This window comes from Hipposideros armiger, unplaced genomic scaffold (genome assembly GCF_001890085.2).
Source record: "Hipposideros armiger isolate ML-2016 unplaced genomic scaffold, ASM189008v1 scaffold_64, whole genome shotgun sequence".
NCBI lineage: Eukaryota > Metazoa > Chordata > Mammalia > Chiroptera > Hipposideridae > Hipposideros > Hipposideros armiger.
Genome location: NW_017731414.1, coordinates 2,900,876 through 2,923,516, shown reverse-complemented (window position 1 = coordinate 2,923,516; position 22,641 = coordinate 2,900,876). Strand labels below are relative to the sequence as shown.

At 41.6% G+C, this 22,641-nt stretch overlaps 1 non-coding gene across 1 annotated transcript; it reads left to right on the top strand.

Moving 5' to 3' along the window:
• The first annotated feature begins 9,912 nt into the window (after window positions 1–9,912).
• Window positions 9,913–9,986, top strand: TRNAI-AAU (transfer RNA isoleucine (anticodon AAU)). Its single transcript has one exon. It is a non-coding gene; the product is annotated as a tRNA-Ile (tRNA).
• The last annotated feature ends 12,655 nt before the right edge of the window (window positions 9,987–22,641 follow it).

Genomic DNA, 22,641 nt, shown 5'->3' with positions numbered 1-22,641 from the left:
AGGGGGCAAGGGTCTTGACAGAAGCATGCAGAGCTCCATAAATCTTCCCCTCAGCTACTCTAACAGCTGTGTGGTTGGCAAGGAAAGTATACGGAGCTTGATGGGTGCGCTCTGTCAGATCAGCTAACAGGGGACATGACGGAAGTGGGAACATTTGTTTCACCCTTTTTCTCTAATGGAAACTGACATTAAATTTATATGAGGAATACATTAGCACCCGTAAAGTACTTTAAACAGTGCCTAGCACATAGTAAAAGCGTAGTAAGGTTAAGGGAAAAATTAAAAGACGATGTGTCTGAAAACACTTTTTCTTTCTGTGGATCAGTCAGTGTAAGAAATTGTTACATCTTCAAAGATTATATGAAACTGACAAAACCACTTTGTTTACCCATCAGATCTATTTTCCTGGATCCCTGGGGCCCTGGACAGATTCTGTGATTCGGCACACTCTCAGGATAGCTCTGTTTATTGCAAAAAATTTTCCTACAAATACATTCCAAAAGATCTGTGATCCAAAAAAACATAGCTGAAAACACAGGCAGAACATGCAATGGAAGGTTCCACTGAGCTCAGAGCTTTTCAGGCTCTCCAGAGTTTTGGGGTTGACTGGTTCAGAGCCTGTTCCTCTCTGCCTCTCTGTTTGTCCTTTCTTCTTTTTCCATAATTGGTCCCAGAAGAATTCTGTGAGAGGATTGCTCCATGGGAATGAGGACCAAGAAAAGAATGTATCCACATTTACTCTGATGAGCACCCACATGGTGACATTTCTTATTGAACGTAATGAGACAAAATAAAGTTTATTTCTGCTTTGGAGATAATCTAGGATGCACATTGAGAAATTAGTCCTTACTGTGTGCTAGGTACTGTGCTTTGCTCTCTCACCTGTAATATCATTTTTATAGCAATCCCGTGAGGTAGATCAGGTAAGTAATAAATATTTTATACATGAGGAAGGAAGTTCAGGCTCAGAAAGTGACTTGTCTATGGCTGCAGAGTTGGTGGCAGAGCTGAGATGTAAGCTTGCTTCCTTCCCCATCGGCCTTTCCTCTCCCCTTAGTTCTATGACCCACAGTCTTGCTCTGAAACACCGCTGCCAATAAATCTCTGTGACCAGTAATTGTCCCCAAGTGTCCTCCTAAGTGCTTGCTTTCTCTTGGAAAGGGTTGTCTGGTGGAAGATGGTCTGAAGTTAGCTCTGCTTTCAGCAGTTCTCTCAGTTGCCTCATCTGTTTCCCAGGACTCACAGATCCCAAGGGTTTGGAAAAGCAAAGTCGACCCTTAGTACGCCCATGTCCCTGCTCGCATTTGTCTCCTGGTGCCACAGTCCCGATCCCTGCTAGTTCTGTGTTTCTCATCTTCCTCTGCCTGTCTCAGGGGCAGGAACAAGGGAAACCACTGACCTTTGACTTAACAGGAAACACTGGGAGAGACATCCAAGATTCCTGTTAATCAGATGGTCACGCCATCTGTGTGTGGAGATGTAGTAACAGAGTACGCGGGCCAAGCTCTCTGTTGGGGTCCAGCTTCTTTGTGGCTCTTTTGTGGGCTCTCCTATCCAAGGATGAGAGACCCTCTTTGGCTAAGATGTTCGGAAAACAGATACAGGATTTGAAAGCTGAAAGAGGTCATCTTATACAATCCATTCAGGAAGCCTAAGGGAGGTTACACAATAAGGAAGGTTGGGCTAAGAACTAGAATCAGATCTCTCATCTCTTTATTCAGTGCTTTTACTGATAGCAGTATCAAGGGCTATTTTTGGAAATATTAAATTTTTTATCTGGAAAGCAAAGTAAGATTTTCTACGAGGTTCTCAAAGCTGGGTCAAACTTTGAATACTTACAGTGTTCTTTATCCACAAGGGATGTGTTCCAAAACCCCCAGTGGATACCTGAAACCGCAGAGAGTACTGAGTCCTATATATACTATGATTTTTCCTATACCTACAGACCAATGATAGAATTTAATTTATAAATTAAGCACAGTAAGAGATTAACAATGATAACTAATAATAAAATAGAACAATTGAGAATTATTATGAGTTCATTTGAGCCAAAATTGATGACAGTTGCCTGGAAGCAAGATCTCAAATTCTCCAGAGAATGGCATGTTTTGCAGATTCTTTTATGCATCTGGAATTAAGGAAGGAACATAAGGAAGATAAATAAAGGTGGGGGAAAGCAAGGTGGAGATTGGATTGCAAAACAGTTAACAAAATTATGTGTTCTCTAGAGAGTGGTTAGCTTCAGGAGTATGAAAAAGAGACATTTTAAAGGTGTGCTAACCTAGATGCACAAAAACAATATATAGGGCTTGCTTAAGGCAAAGACACACCTCTTACTAAAGAAGTTATTGTATTCCTGGGGTGTTACTACCCTTATGACTTGCCCAGTTAGGAACTGATGATCAGATCACCTTGTGAGGTTACTTTTGGTTAGATTTATTACACTGCCCCTTTTTCATTCACACAATTAAAACAACATTCTGTAATAAAAATTATGCGAATGTGGTCTCTCATTCTCAAAATATCTTATTATATTGTATTCATGCTTCTTCTTGTGACGATGTGAGATGATACGATGCCTACCTAATGAGGTGAAGTGAGGTGAATGACGTAGGTATTATGACATAGAGCTAGGCTACTATAAGGGTTACTTGAACACAAGCACTGTGATACTTCTACAGTCAATCTGATAACCAAGAGGGCCACTAAGTGACTAATGGGTGGGGAGCATAGACAGTGTGGAGATGCTGGACAAAGGAACGATTCAAGCCCCAGGTGGGACAGAGAGGGATTTCATCATGCTACTCAGAGTGGCATGCAATTTAAAACATAAATTGTTTATTTCTGGAATTTTTCCACTTAATATTTTCAGACCACAATTGACCACAGGCAACTGAAATCAAGGAAAGCAAAACCACAGTCAGTGGGAGGAATGCCATAATAAATTCTTATACTGACACACAGAAATAAAAAGGAATTTCAAACATGTAATTTCTTTTATTTCCTCCCTAACTTTTATTCAGCTGTTACAAGTTCTAGGAACTTTTAAGTACTTTAAATATGTGAACACATTCAACCATGTCAATTTTGACCACATTAAAGATATTATCAGGAAACTAATACAATATTGTATGTCACCTATAATGAAAACTAAGTTAAAAAACAATCTAAAAAAAACATATTGTTGAAAAATAATAACACTGGCTGGCACATATGAACAGATGCTGAGTTAAGCGGTTTACACATGTTCTCTAATTTAACCCAAACTTCTCTGAGCTCTAGACTCAAGTCACCATCTTCAATATCTCCTCTTGAATGTTTCAATGGCAGCTCAAATTCAACGAGTCCTAAAGCAAGCATGTGCTCAGCCTCCCCACACCCCCATTTCAGACCAGCACTCCCTGCCTCAGTGAATAGCACCTATTATACACTCTATCCCAGGGGTTACCCTAGCTCCCCCTTTCCAATCTATTACCAAGTTCTGTGGATTTTACCTCCTAGGCTTTTCTCAAATCTACCCGTAGTTTTCCATCTCCATCAGACAACCCTATTTCAAAATGCTATCATTTCTCATTTAGATTGTAGCATCGGCATCCTAATTGGCTTACACATCTACTCTCACACCTCTTAAATCTGTTTTCTAAATTGTATCAGGGTAATCTCTTGAATAAGACCAATCTGAACATAGTCTGTTGCTTGAAACACATTCACAGCTTCCCATTGCTCTTGGGATAAAGGCAGACTCCTTACTATGTATGGTCAGTGGGGTTCGGCATGGTCCTAGCTGCTGCCTCTCTCCCTCACTTGCTCCCACTTCAACTACAAGTTCTTCCTTTAGTCTTATTACATGGTCACTTCAGCTGCGGGACCTTTGCACATACTGTTTCCTATACATAAATTTCCTCTTCTCCTTTACTAGCTAAATTCCCCATCCTTCATATCTTGACTTTCCCTAACTTGTCAGATTAATTAAAATATCTCCCATTCTATTTTCTCAATACCATGAACTGCTCATTTATTGGGTTTATCATAATCATATTTTTCATTCATTTGTGTGATTTCTATTTTTCTTTCCCACGAGGTAGCAAACACCATAAGGGAAAGAGTATCTAGAGTTGCTCAAAATTGTATTTCCAGCACCAAAAATAGTGCCTAACCTACAGTGGGCATTTATTGTCTAGGTATTATCTGATAGGGGTCGCCAGGTACTCGTATGTGGGCGTATCTGCATGTGGGCCTGGAGACGGATAGAGGAGCGGTGTCTCGGTTCCTAAGACCATCGAAAATATGTGTTTTCCGATGGTCTTAGGCGACCCCTGTGAAAGGTTGAGAACCACTGTGATAGATGAATGAAATCAATAAATAGATTTGTTCAGCATGGCAGAAATCTTGTGTGCTGTCATTACTAATATTTCAGTAAACTTGATACCGACTATAGAAAGTCTTCTACATGTGATGGAGTTACAAACTCAGATGCTCCTAGAATCAGGCAGGTAGTGTACATGAGAAGGTAGTCATCATCTAAAGGGGGCAGCTGTGGGAAATACAGGCTCAGTGATTTCCCATGAGAAACTGTACCTGTGAATTTTTTAATGTTTTTTATAGATAGCGAACATTTTGAGAGGATTGGCCAGAAAGATGGAGGAAAGGAGTGTGGGAAGTTTGTTAAATGTTACTAGAAAGGTATAGTGGGTTGAAGAGTGTCTCCCCCGACCTCTCAAATTTATGTGCAGGCAGCACCTCAGAATGTGACCTCATTTGGGAATAGGATCTTTGAAGATAGAATTAGTTAAAGATGAAGACGAGGTCATATTGGATTAAAATGGACCCTAAATCCAATGATTGGTGTCCCCAATGAGAGAAGGAGAGGACATGGAGATACTCAGAGAGAAAAAGTCCATGTGAAGACAGAGACAGAGATTAGAGGGATGTAGCCACAAGCCAGGGAGTGCCAAGGATGGCTGGCCTCCCACCAGAAGCTAGGACAGAGGCAGGGGTCAGATTCTACCTCCGAGTAAGAACCAACCTTGTTGGCACCCTGATTTCAGGGCCTCATGAACTGTGAAAGAATAAATTTTCTGTTGTTTTAAGCCACTCAGTTTATGATACTTTGTTATGGCAGCCACAGGAAACTAACACAGCAGGCAAAAAAAAAAAAAATTAGGACTGAATATTAAATATCAGTTGCATGATTAAGAATTGGGCATATGGAGGTCATGAGAGGTGATAGCAAGAGAGAGACAGAGGAAAGGTTTGAGAAGTGACAGGGAAGTGAGAAAGTGGAACTGCCATGTCTCAGTGAGTCCAGCCCTTACTCACCATCCCCACTCACTGATCCATTCTGTCAACGGACGCCTCCAGAATAGACAGATGCCCTGGGGCACTTCCTGCCTGCAGCTGGCCTGCAGGTCTGCCTGAAGTACACAGAGAGCAGGGACTTCCAGGCCTTGGCCATCTCCTGGGGAACACACGAGATGCTGGGCACAGGACCAAGAGGGAGTTTGGCTCTGCTCAGGGCCAAGAATGTGACACGAGTGAGAGGGTTGAAGGGACCTGGGAGGAGGAGGAGGACAGCCAGCTGCAGGCAGAGCCCCTTCATGTGGGGGTGTGGGGGACAGAGGACAGCCGGGAAACGGAGGCAACAGCAGAGGTCAGTCCCAGCACAGAAGTCAGAGAGCTCCAGGCCTGTCTAGGTGGATGTGACCCTCAGGCATGGCTCAGAAAAGCAATCAGGCCAGTTCAGCCAGCAGGGAAGCTGGCAAGGAACTCCAAGCCGGGGGTGGTAAGAGAGCCAGCCATCACGTGGAAGCATCTTGTGGTTCTAAGAATTGTTCCCATTCTAGGCCGGACCTGGTAGCTAGAGAACTGAGGACTGACTGGGATGCGGTGCCCTGACAGGGAAGAGAGGCAGGCAGGACTCTGGGTCTATGGAGGGCCGCTGAGCTAAGCCCTTCATTCCATAATACTGAACACTTTTAACCCAACTCTGAGGGGCTCATCTCCAACTGCCACCCTCAGTCGTGCTTACTGGATCACTTCACACTCTCTCCTGTTTTCATTCGTTTTGCATATTGATTTGATTGATATACAAAAATCCAATTTGTATATTGATTACATAACTGTTTACATAGGATAGATACCTTTTTCCTTTCTCAACCTAGTCTCTACAAACTCAGTAAATGCTCAGTAAGTTGTTAATAATAATTTCCACAGGATTAGCCACTACAGAGAACTCAAACGAGTGGTCTAGAAATGGCCATTTCCCATATCCCTGGAGAGCAGGATGGAATTGTCCTCATGATTGTTTCTTGTCTATGTGGGAATAGTGACAGTATCCACTCAACAATGTCCCAAGCAATAAACTGTAACTCCCATGCCACAGCTCCTTCAACAAGCCCAGTTCCGCTGTTTACAAAGCAAATAAAAACAATAAAATAATCTTTCAATAAAAATTATTTTTTGAAGGTGCTCATAGCTCCCTTGAACATAGAGGGTGCTTTTATGTGGGCTTTCGTTCAGAAATGGGGCAGCCAACTGGGGATAACCTGACAAATGATAAAGTTAGTCTAATTAGAAAAACCCTCAACAGATTCATTCACGCATTCATTCACTCATTCATTCATTCATCCGTGTGTTCCTTCCTACAAGAAGTCTTCCTTAAGTGTCTACAGGGTGCCAGGCATTGTTCTATGCACTACTATGCTGGTTGCAGAGGAATGCTTGCCTTTGGGGAACACAGACAATTGAACACGTGTGCCAGCCCCACATGTCATAGAAAATTAGAGTGGGTGTTGTTTTAGGTAAGGTATTCAGGGAAGGCTTCGATGAAAAGATGCGATCCGCGTGAGTAGAGACCTGGATGAGGGGAGGAAAGAAGCCAGGGACACATATTGAAGAAGAGAGGCCCAGCTGGAGGGGAGGACAAACAGCGAGGCCTGGGAACATCCTTGGCTTGCTGGGAGAACAGCGAGCCAGCCAAAAAGGCTAGGTCACAGGACAGAGTTACAGAGAATAAAAGCTGTAGAGGAATCCAGAGGCCAAATTACGTAAGTCAGGATAAGGGCTCTGCATTTTACCTCATTCCACAAGAGAAGGGGAGCCTGTGGCATGTCCAAGCTGAGTAGTGACATGATTTGACTTAGACTTTAAAAGGATGCTCTTGGCTACGTTTTGGAGAATATGTGGTTAAGGGTGGGTAGGGAGGGAAATATTTTACCTTCTGCCCTGCTAGATTCTGTGACTGGTCTAACAATTAAGATGACATAAGACAGAGTAACAGGAGAAAAAAAATTTAATCATGTGCATGCATAGGAGTGCCATAAAGTTATGAGACTCAGCCAGGCAATCGACACTCATGTACCATACCACCCTGAGCGAAGGAAAAGATGGAGGTCTGGGGCTACGAAGAGGAGGAAGAACTTTCACAGGAAGGCAGAGGAGGAAATGCTCAGTAAACAAAGATTGCCCTGTTATGCAGGTAAGTCTCAGGTAAACAGGTTATCTCTGGTAAGAGCTCTCTTCCTGGTACAGGCCCCTTTCCAATGCAAATCTCCTTTATCATTGCAGATTTCCTTCATAAGTGGGGAGACTTATACTTGTTTCAGGCAGTTAAAGGGGAGCTAAAGAGCTTTTCCTGAGACTTCTGGGTCTTGATTTCCTTTAGCTCAAAGTAGGCCTCCTGCCAAAGTGGCATATTTTGGGGATGTTTGTTCTGAACCCCTTCAGGGGCAAGATTGGAGGCAGAGAGACCAGTAAGAAGGTTTTGCACTTGTCGAGGGGGAAGATGATGGCATCTGGGACCAAGGAGGTAGCAGGGGAGATGGTGAGATCTGGTCAGATTTGTGATGTACTTAAAAGGTAGTTGTAGTGTGTTGAATGGTGGCCCCTCCAAAAACAAACAAACAGAAACATAGGTCCACATCAAATGCTTAGAACCTGTGGATGTTACCACATTTATAAAAGAGTCTTTGCAAATGTCATTAATTTAAGGATCTTGAAATGAGGAGAGCACCCTGGATTATCTGGGCGGGCCCTAAATCCAATGACAAATACCCTTGTAAGAGAGATATAGAAACTTGGCAAACCTTAAAGGCTCTCGCCCACGTTTACCCACTTCCTCTGCCTCTGACCGACTCTGGTGGTTCCCCATGTGGCCCTCTGTAGTGTGGCTGCCCCTTCTCTTGGGATCTCTGGGTATAGCAAACTGTCTTTTCAGTGGCACTTGTCTGCTGATCTGTTGGCCTTGTGATATCTAAATCATAATAAAGCCTAGATTTAGAAACAACTGGTGCAGTGAGCAGGGTCATTTAGCCTCAGAACTGCAATGAGATACAACAGTTCCCCCTTTTATCCATGGGAGATACATTCCAAGACTCCCAATGGATGCCTGAAGCCATGAATAGTACTGAATTCTATATACTATACAATTTTCCCCCCTATATATATATATGTATCTTTTCACTGAAAGAAAGTACTTTAAGGCTTCTCTCTGGCATATCTGAATTGCCAGCATCACTAGTCTTGTGCTTTGGGGTCATTATTAAGTAAAATAAGGGTTATGGAACACAAGCACTGAGACAGCATGACAGTCCACCTGTTAAGTACAAGCTTACAACATGCCTAATAGGCTGGGATAACAGCGGGGATACTCAGGCCAAACAGATGATGCACGTCCTGAGCGGGATGGCATGGGATTTCATTATGCTACTCAGAATGGCATGCAGTTTAAAATTGTTTATTTCGGGACATTTCCATTTAATCGTTTCAGATCACAGTTGACCGCGGGTCAGGTAACTGAAATCACAGAAGGTGAAACTGTGGATAACAGGGACTAGGGTAGCACTAGATGATTTGTGTCTTACTAACTGGCTCCATGAGGTGGCAGCGGCAGGCTGGGAGACCACCCTGCCAGCTGCTGGTGTGGGCATATGCTGTGGCTGCAAGTGTTGTTCGTTGTGTTGGCTGGGGGTCCCTGTTAACTGTTATCCTAAATTCAGAACTCAAAAGCCGAGTCCTTCCTGAGTTCTGATCTGAGCTGAGCTACTTACCTAGATTCTGGGATGGTGCCCGGGGGCACTCCTTTTTTATTGACTGGCTCGGTTGAGCAAAGGCTCCTGGGAGGGAGCAACGTGTGAGGGAAGGTGTCAGGAGGAGGGCCTGATCAGACACCAGTCAGTACTGATATCGACGGGGCAGCTGAGTGGCCATTTTCCCCGCACTTCAGCCGAGTAAAGAAAGTGCTCTTCTCGGCACTTGGGAATTGTAAGTCACACACAAGCAGGTCAGTGTGAAGACACCCAACTCCGAAACCATGGCGCCCTGTAAAAGGTGCTGTTTGGACTTAAATTTTGTGTTCTTGCTCATGTGGTTGTTGCTCCAATTTGTCCCCTGACCCAGTGGGATATGAAGGATCTCATTCTTGGAGACAGATGGCTCAATGCTTAACAAAAAAGGAAACAAAGAGGGGACCTGTCTTCTTCATCCTTTATCTCTGCCTAAGAGCTCCAAGGAGATCAGGCACCTAAAGCACTGGGATACTGTACACAGAGTGCTGCGTACCAGCACACAGAGGGCCCTCACAACACAGAGCCTCAAAACTACTGAGAAGACCCCTGTCAGTCTCCTGGGAAGTGGATCTATAATCTTTATAGGATAATGAAGACACCCTACAGAAGGAGGCCACCACCCACAAACAGGGCCACTAGGGACCACGAGGAGTTTATCCTGCAAACACATAAAGGATGAAGAAACAACAGTTGGGGACAGTTAGCAGACCAAAAAAAAAAAGGGGGCCGGGCCGAGTGGCTCAGTTGGTTAAGAGCTCGCTCAAGAGTTTGAGCTCTGAGCAACAGCGGTTCGAGTCCAGCCTGAGCTGAGCAGCCGCTGAGCTNGGGGGTGGAGGGTGAAGCAGGTGACTGGTTAGCTCAGTTGGTTAGAATGTGGTGCTAATAACACCAAGGTTGCTGGTTCGATCCCTGCATGGGCCACTGTGAGTTATGCCATTGTAGCATGAAAGCAATGTGTAACCAATGACCGTGGCTGTTCCCCAATAAGTTTTTTAAAAAGGGCGGGGTGTGGGCGACTGGTAGTTTGGACGCGGGGCTTGGCTGTATCATTGAGAACGAGACTGCTGCTACTCTCTAAGTACAAACCTGGGTTCCTGGTTGGAAAGCCTTGAGGTGAGAGCTTGCTGCCTAAAAGAAAGGCCTCCAGGTCCCTTCACCCTCTACTTTTCCCTAAACCATCTAAAAGTCCACACGGAGCTGTTAGCAAGAGATAGAAACTGAAACCTATGTTGCAGATGACTAAAATCTGAACACAAAACAAAAAGCAAACAACAAAAAAAAGGAGAGAGATATAAAGAAAACAAAACAAAAACCTAGATACAGGGAGAAAATACGAGTAAATAAATAAATTTAAAATATAATTATATGTAATATATATTACACATATTACAATATAATATATGTTATATATTGTATTACATATACTACACATGTAATATAATATATATGTAAAGACAAAGGTCCATAATATGACCCAATGGAAAGCCAACATTTTTATATTAATATTTATATAAAATTAATACTGAAAATTTATATATAATAAATTATATATATATAATTATATATAGCTAAATTTATAAACTAAATGAATCTGAATAACAGAAAAATAAAAAGGGTGCCAATTGGCTTTTGTATCTTTACAACATAGGCTCTAAATAATTCTAACATTTCCTAAAATGCACTCAGTTGTCACAGCTTCATAGACTTAATCAATGCTGTAACTCAAATTATAGCTATATCTGGGGATACTACTAAATTTAAACATTGTAACCTCTGTAACCTTAAGAAAATCACTAAGCCTAAAATAGAGGAAAAATAATATGCCTCACTTTAACGGTAGGCTTGCCTAAATTTCCCGCAGTCATAATACCGATTGCCCAAAGATGCCCCATAGTGAGCATGGACATTCTAACACCATGAGTCATAAATTAAAATTAAGTCTTTGGCACTTACAACTTGCCTTGAAAAAATGCAACCCCATGAACCCCAAGTTAAAATGGCCCAATATAAGTTAAAACAGGGCTTTCAAAAATTAAACTTTATTATATAAGATCTCATTAATCAAGGAATACTTATCCCCACTGCTTCTCCATTTAAAAGCCAAAATTTTCCCGTTCTTAAACCTGGAAAAATGAATGGCACCTTATGATGGATTACTACAACTTGAATGCTATGGTCTAGCCATTAAGTCCCATACTCATTATTACACACATTATTATTAAAATCACTGACTCCATCTAATCAACAACTGGTAAATGTTTTCTTATTTATAGATTGGGCTAATAGTGCTCTTCAGTGCCAATTTCAACAGCTGCTCAGCCAGTTTGTCTTCACCTGCAAAGTTTGTCTGTTTCACATACACCTCTTCTAGGCTACCCATGAGTTTTGCCATCACACAATCTTTGCAAACAAGATCTTTTTTAAAAACAAAAAACAGTTTTATTGATGAATAATTTATATGGCACGAAATTCTCCCATTTTTGAATATACAATTCAACAATTTTTTGGAAATGTATGTATTTGGGAAAGCATCAACACAATCCACTTTAAGAACATTTCCGTCACTCCAAAAAGATCCTGCATGATGTTTGCAATCGTGCTATAACATAGATGAATCTCAAAAACATTATGCTAAGAGAAAGAAGCCAGAAGCAAAAGACCATGTATTGCATGAGTCCATTTATAGCAAGTGCCCAGGAAAGGCAAATCTATAGGGCTAGAAAGCAGTTTAAAGGTTGCCTGAGGCTGGGGAGTAGAAGTGGGGATTGCAAACAAGATCTTAACAGCTTCTACCTCTCTCCAGAGTACCATGTGATAGCATTACATGGTGACATTCTCCTTCAAGAGTATTCATTTGACAAACTCATTAAGGGCCTGCAAGTCCAACATCTTTCACTCCTTTGTTGGTTCTGATAGCAACATACTCCTCATTTACAAATTGTGCTTAATCTCACTGATGCTGCTACTTACAAATCAGCTCACCTTAAATAGGGCTCCCTCCAACAAAAGTCTTAACATCTGTCCAAATTAAAATCATAAGCATCCCCATTACTGCCTCAGAGACTCCTTCATGGTAGAAGCTTTGACAATCTTTTCTCCCCAGAGTCTCTGACAGGAAGGTCACAAGTTGTCCAAGACCTTGTGATACAAGAAACTGCCCTCCTGACCCTTGTGCTGTACACTATTAAAAGGACAAATGACTGGTCACTTACCAGGCTTTCTTTGATATAGAGGCTCTTATAGACCCTGATCCTCTGACCTTCCCATACCTAGTTGCCCATTATGCTTTGGTTCGTGGGAACAGCACCCCACAAGCTCAGCACAGCTAGCGAGTCCTCATTAATACATAATGGAGCCCACCCTGGACTCTCTGGCATATTCCACCTGCAGAAAGGGATGGCCTCCTCTGTTCTCAGTCCCTTGCCAGATGCTATGGTGCTGGGAGAGGTCACCCCTGCCCTAGACTCCTTGGCTACCTGGATCCCCTTGGAATTAACTGAGTGAACAACAATGGGAGTTCATAGGCTGTACCTGGCACTGCCAATGGTCAGAAATGATGGAGCTCAGCAGAATGTTGTTGCTTTCCGTCCCTTAACCAGGATGTCCCTGATAAAGGAAGGAACTCAAGGGTCAACACAATTGGCCAAACTTTAGAGTCAGTCATTTCAGCACTAGATGCCCCTAAAAAGGTCTTTATCTTGCCCCACACCTTAATCTCTCTTAATCCAAGACCCCTTGGCTGACTTACATCAAAAGTCAACTTTAAGGGGGTGGCCGGTTACCTCAGGTGGTTAGAGCTCAGTGCTTATAACACCAAGATTGCCGGTTCAATTCCCACATGGGCTACGGAGCTGCGCCCTCCACAACTAGACTGAAGACAACTACTTGACTTGGAGCTAATGGGTCCTGGAAAAACACTCTGTTCCCAATAAAATATATTTTTTTAAAAAGCCAACTTTAAAAGCTTTCATATCACCCTTCTCTTTATTTAAAGGGGGATATGTGTCACACCCCATAAATATAAAGACTCAGTATATATGAGGTCCTTTAATAATGTCCTCCCAATCTTGTCCCATCTCATAAGGGCTGGAGGCCAGATTGGGGATGCATATTCTCCTGGCTCATTAATCATAGATTGTCCCATGAACCAGGCAGCTGCCTGAGTATAAACTCCCATCACAAAAAGCAAAGCAAACCAAAAACTGTCAAGTGTAGCTGAACACCATTCTGTTGACTATTGGTTTCATTGTTATTGGTCTATGTGCTTTCATTGGTTTGCAGCCTGGAGGCCCAAGCCCTCCAAGTAAGCCATTGTTTTAATTACACAAGGCAAATGTAAGCCATTGTTTTAATTACACAAGGCAAATGCTGAGGTCCGCATGCTGTTGAGTTTGGCTAATACAAGCCCTGTGACCCAAAGACCGTCAGTGATGAAACCAACAACTGAGGCAAATGGCCCATAGCAATTGGCCAAATTGAAGGGCTCACCTAAAGGCTAATGCTGGAGCTCTAATCTCAGCCACAGATATTTTAGTTGGCAAAAACCCTGACATCCTATTAACAACACACTGTCCCTCCCAGTTTTATTAAAGTAAACAGATACAGTAAACAAATAGTAAACAACTCATCCTGAGTGTGCCTTTGAGAAGCAAACTAACCAGTCCAGGGCCACACCCCCGACCACCTTTTCTATCAGGCTCTCACACTCTGAGCCACTATCCACCTGTTCTAGCCACCCTGGCGCCAAGTACGAGACAACTAGGGGAAGCCCCTATGCCCCACAGCCCGCTGAAATTATTCAAACCAGCCAATCTAAAGCCTGCTCAGCCAGTCTTGCCTGTTCCTTCCCATGGAAACCACAATAAAGGCTCTTGCCCCTATTTCCCCCCAACGCTGTGCCTCTTGACGAGCCCTGGTGCTTTCCTGGGTGGCCCCCATTGGCAGGATGTGCCCCCTTCTTTTGGGATCTGAGTATACCAGGTCTGCCAATTGAGTTCGCCAACTAATCCTAGAAAAAGTGCTACATACCTCATTGCTGAATATCACTATGGTCATCTTTGAAGTACTCGCCTTGGGAAGCTATGCACTGATGCCAGTGCCTAGTCCACCCTTCAAAGCAATTTTGGAACTCTTTTCCTGGAATGGCCATCAGAGCTGTCATCATGTCTTCTTTTTAATATTTCCTTTATCTTCAGGTAAAGAAAGAAGTCATTGGGGGCCGGATCAGGTGAGTAGGGAGGGTGTTCCAATACAGTTATTTGTTTACTGGCTAAAAAACTCTCTTACAGACAGGGCCACGTGAGCTGGTGCGTTGTCGTGATGCAAGAGCCATGAATTGCTGGCAAAAAGTTCAGGTCATCTAACTTTTTCACGCAGTCTTATCAGCACTTCCAAATAGTAAACTTGGTTAACTGTTTGTCCAGTTGGCAAATTTTCGTAATGAATAATCCCTCTGAGATCAAAAAAAGTTAGAAACATCGTTGCAACAAGTTCGTGAACTTAATTGTCATACGTCATAACAAACTATATTTTCAATGCCACTGATCTGTTGGCTTTGCTGTACCCAAATAATAATAAAACCTATATTTTAAAACACCTAAGGTACAAATGCCTGACCACTCTACCCTTCAGACTCATCGAAGGGAGAACCCCATGGCTCTCTCTCCAAGATGAGGATGCCATGAGCTCTCTGTCTGCACCATGCTGAGACTCATTGGTGGTCTTGCTGTCTCTTCCTTTCCCTACAGTGTCCTCCTCTTCCATACAGCAATGCTGCCCCCTACCTGGAGTTGTCTCTCTTGGGCTAGGTGCAGCCCTTTCCTCCTACTGTTCTGAGGATGGTTGGGAGGGTGAATTCAACTGCCTGTTGTTTATTCAGAGCTTATGTGTGTAGCTTCTCTGTGAAAGAACACACCGAATTGGCAGAAAAGAACTCTCAGAATTAGGATTTAATCCTTAAACATATGAATACACTTGCACCATATGTCACATCTCTGCCAATTTAGAAAGAACTGGTGATCACCTGATTATTCTTTTAATTTTATTTATTTATTCATTTTGGCTGAGTAGATTCATAATTTATGTTGACTATCATCTGTCATCTATAACATCTAAATGTGGCTTTTTCCCCAGTGTTATGGGGAAATCATTGACATACATTCTTGTATAAGTTTAAGGTGTACAGCATGATGGTTTGCATGCTTTTAATTTTAAAAGGCAGAGGCTGACTTTTCTTCTACCCCTAATATCCCTTTATTTATTCCCGTGAGATATCTGATGGCAACATGAAGGTAGCATGCTGACATGAAGAATTCGCCCTTCCATGGGGCAATCAAGACATCTCTCAGAGCCTTCAAGTTATTTTCTTCATCACTATTAGGAGGTGTGTGTGTTTTACTCACTCACTCTTGTCTACAGGCTAATGGGATGAGGAACTTTGTTTCCGGCCAAGGAAAATTAAGTTAGGTAAAGTGTTGATGGGAAAGGGGATGCCCACCACATGCCCACCAGCACCACCAAGAACTAATGACATAGGCTATCTACACCATGAAGGATGGGGACCTACCATAGGAGAGTGCTCTGGGGACCAGTTATTACCCCGGTCAGACTATTCTTGACCTTGAGATTAGTTTGTGCTCTTTGAAAGTGGCTCAGATTATTATTTTTAAAATCATTTTATTGATACCCCAGGTTAGTTATCTCTAAGCATTTTATCATGAAAGTTTAAAAGTTTCAAAATTAAATTAAGTCTAGGCCATTGGAATTATAGTGTGGACTGTACCCCACAATTTAGCCTTGAATTATTTCTATCTTACACTGGTCACCATGTATCCCTCTATAATGGAGCTAACTTCTCACCATTTTAATTTCAAGCTCCTTATGTGCAGAGACTTCTATTTCAGTATGAATAAATATTGTTATAGGTGCTCATTAAATGCTTAGACAAGTAAGTAGTCTTGTCTCTTATCAACTCATGTATGTTCAGATTAAAATCATATAGAACAATGTCAGTGGGTCAAGAGTTTCCCAATTCAGTTAAGAAATTGCGTTCAATTGCCAAAAATGTGGGCTTTAGCACAGGATGTTGATATAAAAATAACACATGTTCAGCCACCCATTGTCCTTTTCACATATCTGTGGCTTTATGAAAGTTACCAGGGTGTTAGGGCTGATCTTCCAATGCCTCTGCTCAGAATGGCCTGTGAGATAAATGGCAAAGGACACAGGCTCTCCCATTTCTCAACCCACAACTGATGCAAGCTCTGCATTAGGCAACCAAATTGGACAACCAGCCATAGATAACCCAAAAGCGAATCCATTAACCCTGAGATAAGTGTGTTCCAAGTTGTCTGATATTTTTTTTTCTCACTTGTTTTACTAACATTCTTACCAGTTGGTCTCTCTAGGTTCAAGCTGCTTAAAACATGATCTATGGACTAGTAGCCTTGACTTGCCCTGGGAACTTCTCAGAAATGCAGAATATCAGACTTCCTAACCACAGACCTACAGAGTTGAATTTGCATTTCAATAAGATCCCAAGGTGAAGTAAATCTACATCAAGTTTGAGAAGTCCTGCTCTAGAAGAACTAAAATAAAAATTCCATTTTTATCCTGTGCAGTTTTCGTTGTTTGGGGATTTTTTTTTTCTCCCACCAAATCTTGGAAAAGGTAGAGCAGTTCAGTGGTAAACTGGAAAAAAGCAGTGGAACTTCTAGTCATTTGAGTTGTTGGCTCCAACTAAATTATATCAACATTGGCTTTTTGGTATGCAGTTTGCTGTGAGAAATAAGAAGAATTAGTTGTATTTCAACCAATAGTAATGATGCAGGAGAAGCAAATGTAAAATTAAGATGACCAAGGAGCCCAATACTCAATAAATTAAAAAGTTCTTTGCCACAATAAATCATGTAGAATATCCTCTCTTTTTCTATTGAGTCAGCAAGCATTTATTGAGGATTTGCTAAGTTCTGGGTCTATAAGAATAAACAAAATGCCTGCCAGTCTTGAAAGTCACAATCTAGTTGAAATTCAAATAAATGATTGTGACACAAAGTATGCACCAGCTGTTTCAAGAATAAGAAGAGGAAATTGAAACTCAGAAACAAAGTTGTCTTAGGCTCTTGTCACTTATCCATGAATGTATAACAGACCATTCCTTAATTTAGTGATTAAACAATATTTTGTTATTTCTCACAATTCTGAGTTGGGCTGCTATAGCAAAATGGGATGGCTTATAAACAGACTGGGTAGCCTATAAACAACAGAAATTTATTTCTCACAGTCTGGAGGCTGGGAAGTCCAAGATCTCAAGGCACCAGCCAATGTGGTATCTGGTAAGATCCTGCTTCTGCTCTGTAGTCAGCCATCTTCTCAATGTCCTCGTATGACAGAAGGGTCAAGGGAGGTCTCTGGAGTCTATTTTATAAGGGCACTAATCCCATTCATAAGGGTGCCACTTTTAAGACCTAATCACCTCCCAAAGGCCCCAGTTCCAAATACCTTCACATTATTGGACATTAATGTTTAACATATGAATTTTGGGGGGACATACTCAGTCTACAGCAGATTCTGAAACTAGTCTTTAATATGAACAGTGAATTCCTTCCCCAAGTATATTCTGAATCCTATAGATATTTTCATATGGTGGGAACATTCAAGTCCTACCATTGTTGTAGCCATCAATTTGAGAAATTAAGCTATATGTACAGAGAAAATAAGCTATGTGTATGTATTTTCAAATGGCAAAGGGGTGGCCTCTTTTCCAGCCTCTTTCTTATTCCCAGCAGGTCAAAGACTTACTTGGTCCAGATCGCAATGAGGTAATTTTGTCCTTACACACAAAATTGACCCAGAAAAAAAGCCATTCAAGAATAATTGAGCACTATGTTCTAGGCCAAGAGACAATAACTCAAAATAAGAACATAACCCCCAAAGGGAAAAAGAGTTCTTCTTGGCAGAACTCTATATACACTTCATAGTTCTACAGTAATAGCAGATTTCTCTAAATGATGGAGTTTAGACAATATGTTTATAAGAAAAACCCGAAGTGTGAGAGAGAAATCAATAAACTTTTTTTTTTAACCAATAACCAACATGTATTTTTCAAATGCTTAGTAAACATTCTATTCTACTGTTCTACTGTGTGGTGCTACCTGATTCATCTCACCAGTAAGACACTCACTGCCCACCGTATTTAGCTCACAGGCTGAAAAGTATGTCTCATTTCACTAGTCAGCAAATGTGGTGAATAACTGACCTTACATTTCCTAATTCTCTTTCCTGGGCAACAAACCAATGGGGGTAAATGAAAACTTTAATGAAATGTCCTGTAGCAAAAAGGAACCAGAGCAAAAGTCAAATGCACAGATAACCAAATACTGATACAGATTTTTGGGGGTGGGGGGGAACCATTTCAACTGAAGTGCAAAAGGCATCTTGTTATGGGGGTGGATTTTTGTCTTTGACTGGTTCTTCTGCTGTCATGGATTTGGTATTTTTTGAGTGCCTACCAATTTTCTAGACTTTATTCTTGACTTAGGATACAACACAGATAAAGATCCCTGTCTTTCAGGAGCTTACATTCTGGCGAGAGAAGGCAAAATATATACATAATAGCATGTAAATTAAATTGTGTATTAGGGAGTATTGTGTTTTGAAGAAAAAATTAAATAGGGGGTGATGTTAGGAAGTGTGGGAGGTGGGCAATTTAAGATAGTGTGCTGTCAGGGAAAACTTCATTGGGAAGTTGACATTTGAATTAAACCTAAAGGAGGTGAGGAAGAAAGGCAAGTTGATATCCTGGAGGAGAGCCTTTCAAGCAGAGGGAAGAGCAGGGGTAAGGCCCTGGAGTGGTGCAAAAAAAAAAAAAAGCAGGTGCTGGAGGAGTGATGAAGGGGTCAGAGAGGCTGGAGCAGAGAGAAGGAGGTGAGGGTGGAAGGAGGTGAGGTGGGAGGAGGAGACAGGTCCTCTGGGGCCTTGTAGGCCATGGAAGGGTCTCAACAGCCTGCTCTACCATGACAACAGCATTATTTGTAACCCGTATCATTGGCAAAGCATTTCATGCTTGTTTAAGTCCTTGATCAAATTTGAGCAGACCCTGTGAGACAGAGAAGCATGGTAGGTATTGTTAAACCTCTTTTAGAGATGAGAAATCAGACTTAGAAAATATTAAGTATATCACCAACTTCTCAGAGTGATTAGACCTGGATTGGACCCCAGGTCTTCTCATTGCTAGACCTTGCTATTTCCACCATATCTTGATTATATTCCTAGATTTTATTTAATATCTACGCTATTAAAACGGAGAGCAAGTACAGAATCTCTAGCTCATTCTTAGCTTAATACACTCACTCTTTTTTTCCCCTGATCTATTTCACTATCCAAAGCTAAAAAGGAGTTCAGATTACACACAGCCCAGCCCTATCAGACAACATTCATATAGACTACAGTGTGTATGGTGGCCCCTGGAGTTGAGCCAAGCATTGGCGCTACCATTATGTACCATTTTTCCTCATCTTGACTTTGTCTCTTAATTCTAGCCCCATACTAGCCCTCTGAACTCAATAACAGAATTCCACCTTCCTAGTTTTGAGTCTTGGCATACCCTAGATAGAACATGGTTTACACTGATGCTTTGACAAATAACTGGCCCAAACTCAGCCCAGCTGAGAGACTCATCTAGAATTATTTGTCATGTCAGCCATTCCTGTTCCCTCCTGCGCCTCACTCCCTCATGCCAAACAAGAAACATGGCAGCTCCCTTCTACATTCATCTATTTCGCCTTGAGAAAAATCATCTCATCCCCTTGGATAGTTGGTATTTATCTTTGATTCTTGTGTTTATTTGAAACCCCCCAAGCCCTGGGCTATAAGATTTTTCTGTATGCGGTCTTTGCAAGGTCTTTGACAGTTTTTGTCACAGATCACTAAGCCTGAGCCAGTTTAATAAACGGAGTCATCAGAACTGGACACTCATTAAACAAACAGATCTGCTAAGCTAATAAACTTTGTTATGGGCTGAACAAATTTCCTCTTATGTAATCTTCTCTCTTGGTGGTGGGCTGTGCTGGGGAGGAAATTAACTGTTTTCTCAAGGGTCTTCGTGTCCCTAGTCACTGCTACAATTTACAGAGCGGTGACCACAGCCAAATAGTTTCCCACGCCCTCCCTCCTGACTTCCTGGTTTGCAAGTAAATATGTGAATCCTTGAAGTTACATGGCTGAGACTCAGGCGACAAATTGCCTCTGTGTCCTTAGTTACCACAAGAGCAGTTTCTGATATTGCATCCTATTTCTCCGCCGAGGACACCCTCTCCTTTCTTTTTCCTTCCTCACACCCTCCAATCCTGGGTCCCTTTTGATCACATTGTTCTCTTCACCTAGAGCTGGTAAGCTTCCTTTGGAGGAAACAGAGACGTCCTTCGTTTATCTCTTCATATGTGAAAATAAAAATCTAAGAATGTAATTACATGTAACACCAATATACTACAGCACAAGTAGACTCCATCAGAGGAAGGCCCCCACTGTGTGGCAGGCCAGAGTTTCTTGCTCTGCATGCAGACCTTCTGTCTCCTGATTTCTCCCTAGAAATTATTTTCTCGAGTTTTTCCAGTGAATTAAGCATGGGTGAAATGTCTTTATTTTAATTGCCCAAGTGTTGGCTTGTCGCTTTAAGGTGAGCCTCAAATAAAGTTTTGAAAATGCTCTTAAAAAAAAAAAAACAACATTAAAGAACAGACTGAGCTGACCCTCGTGATATTGCCACAGGCCAAGATTTCTAAGGCTATGAGCAACAGCTGCTTTCCTTCTTCTGGGATAAAAGTGTGTAAAAGCTAAGTTACTCAGAATAAGTCCCTGCATTAAGGCCCCTCTCCTACTGCTAAAAGATTGGTAAGAGCTGCAAGTGGCTCATGTGTCACTAGGATATGAGATAGAATTAAGTACTATCTCACAGTATTAATGATTAACAATACTCTATTAATAATAGTATAACTAATAAGTATTAATGTGTGTATATATATAATATATGTACATGTATTTTTTATATAACTATATCTATCTATCTATCTGCTGATGGTTGGGAGGAGGAAGAATGGGAAGGGGAAGTTTAATACTACGCAGGCAGCATTATGGTGCCTACAATAAAATGTGTTTTTAGCTCCAAACCCAATAAGCGAAAAATAAAAAAATCCTCCTAAATAGAGGGATTGCTGAACTGGCAGAAAACACAGATGCAATGTAAAGGTACTCAGGTTAGAAGAGGGACATGAGGGCACAAAGAAAAGCATTCTTAAGTCAAGAGGTAAAGCAGAAAGTTGGCATTTTTTGCAAAGAAAGACAGTTAAGCCTTCATACATTTTTTTACTTAGAGTGAAATTTAACTATGTGTCTATGAAAAGACCAAGGACACTGTGCACATGATAAAAAGGGACTTGAGAATAGAGCATGAAATTCATGATAGGGATGCTAGGAAGCCCAAAGAAACAGGTGTGTGGTAGGGGTTAGCAGGATTGAGACGGGATGTACAGAAGGGCACAATAATAAGTGGGAGAGAGTTTGATTAAGACCCTTTCGTGAGAATACTTGAACGTTTATGTTGGACTTACACTTAAAATTTTTTATAGTCATGTAGAGTCACTGCTTATAGTTTGTGATAGTTATGTTTTATAAAGTCATCATAAACACTTAATTAGTGAATACTGAACTATTGGGAATTTCATCCACTGAGCAATACATAACCTTGTTTTGTGTGTTTCTGTTAAAAAACCCCTTATTTAATATGCAATGTTAATTCATTAATATTGAATTCACAACCAACAGCACTATAGCTCAAGCCAGAATGAAACTTACCTAACGCATACTTTCTCCGTAAAGCATATCACAACTTTCTTGCACTTGGGAACACCAAACAATACTTCCACACTATGCTTGGGGGCCATTTTACTGTGTTGTTGTTGTTGTTGTTGTTGTTGTTGTTGTTGTTGTTGTTGTTTAGCTGAGCCATCCTGCCACCTTTTGGCAGCTCGGCAGCAGCTCAGTTCAAGCCAGGCATCGAACCGCTGTTGTTCAGAGCTCACACTCTTGAGCAAGCTCTTAACCAACTGAGCCACTCGGCTGGCCCTAGCTTGAGGGCCATTTTAAACAGTAAAATCAACAACAACAAAAATCACAAAAATGCAAAAAAACATGGCACCAGGTAGACTATGAAAAGGACACTTGGTTACAGTATGAGAACTGAAACAAGAAGGCATAGTGTCACCTTGTTCAACCTCGGCTGAGAATTTGCAAGTTAGGTGACTCAAACTTTGTTATCCTCTGTGCATGTCCACAAAGACTGTGAAAGTGCCATGACTATTGCTTTGGGGTTAGAAACTGTCGACTGGCAAAAAATAACTCTCCAGGAAATCCACCAAAAGAATGGTTTATTCAGGGGGAAAAAAGAAACAAGGTCACCACAGGAGTGTGCGAATGCACACTTTCTTTTTTTTTTAAAGATTTTTATTGGGGAATTTGGGGATGGGAACAGCGCTGGGGAATTGGGGAAAGGGGAACAGATAAGTTGCTGTCCTTTTTGTTC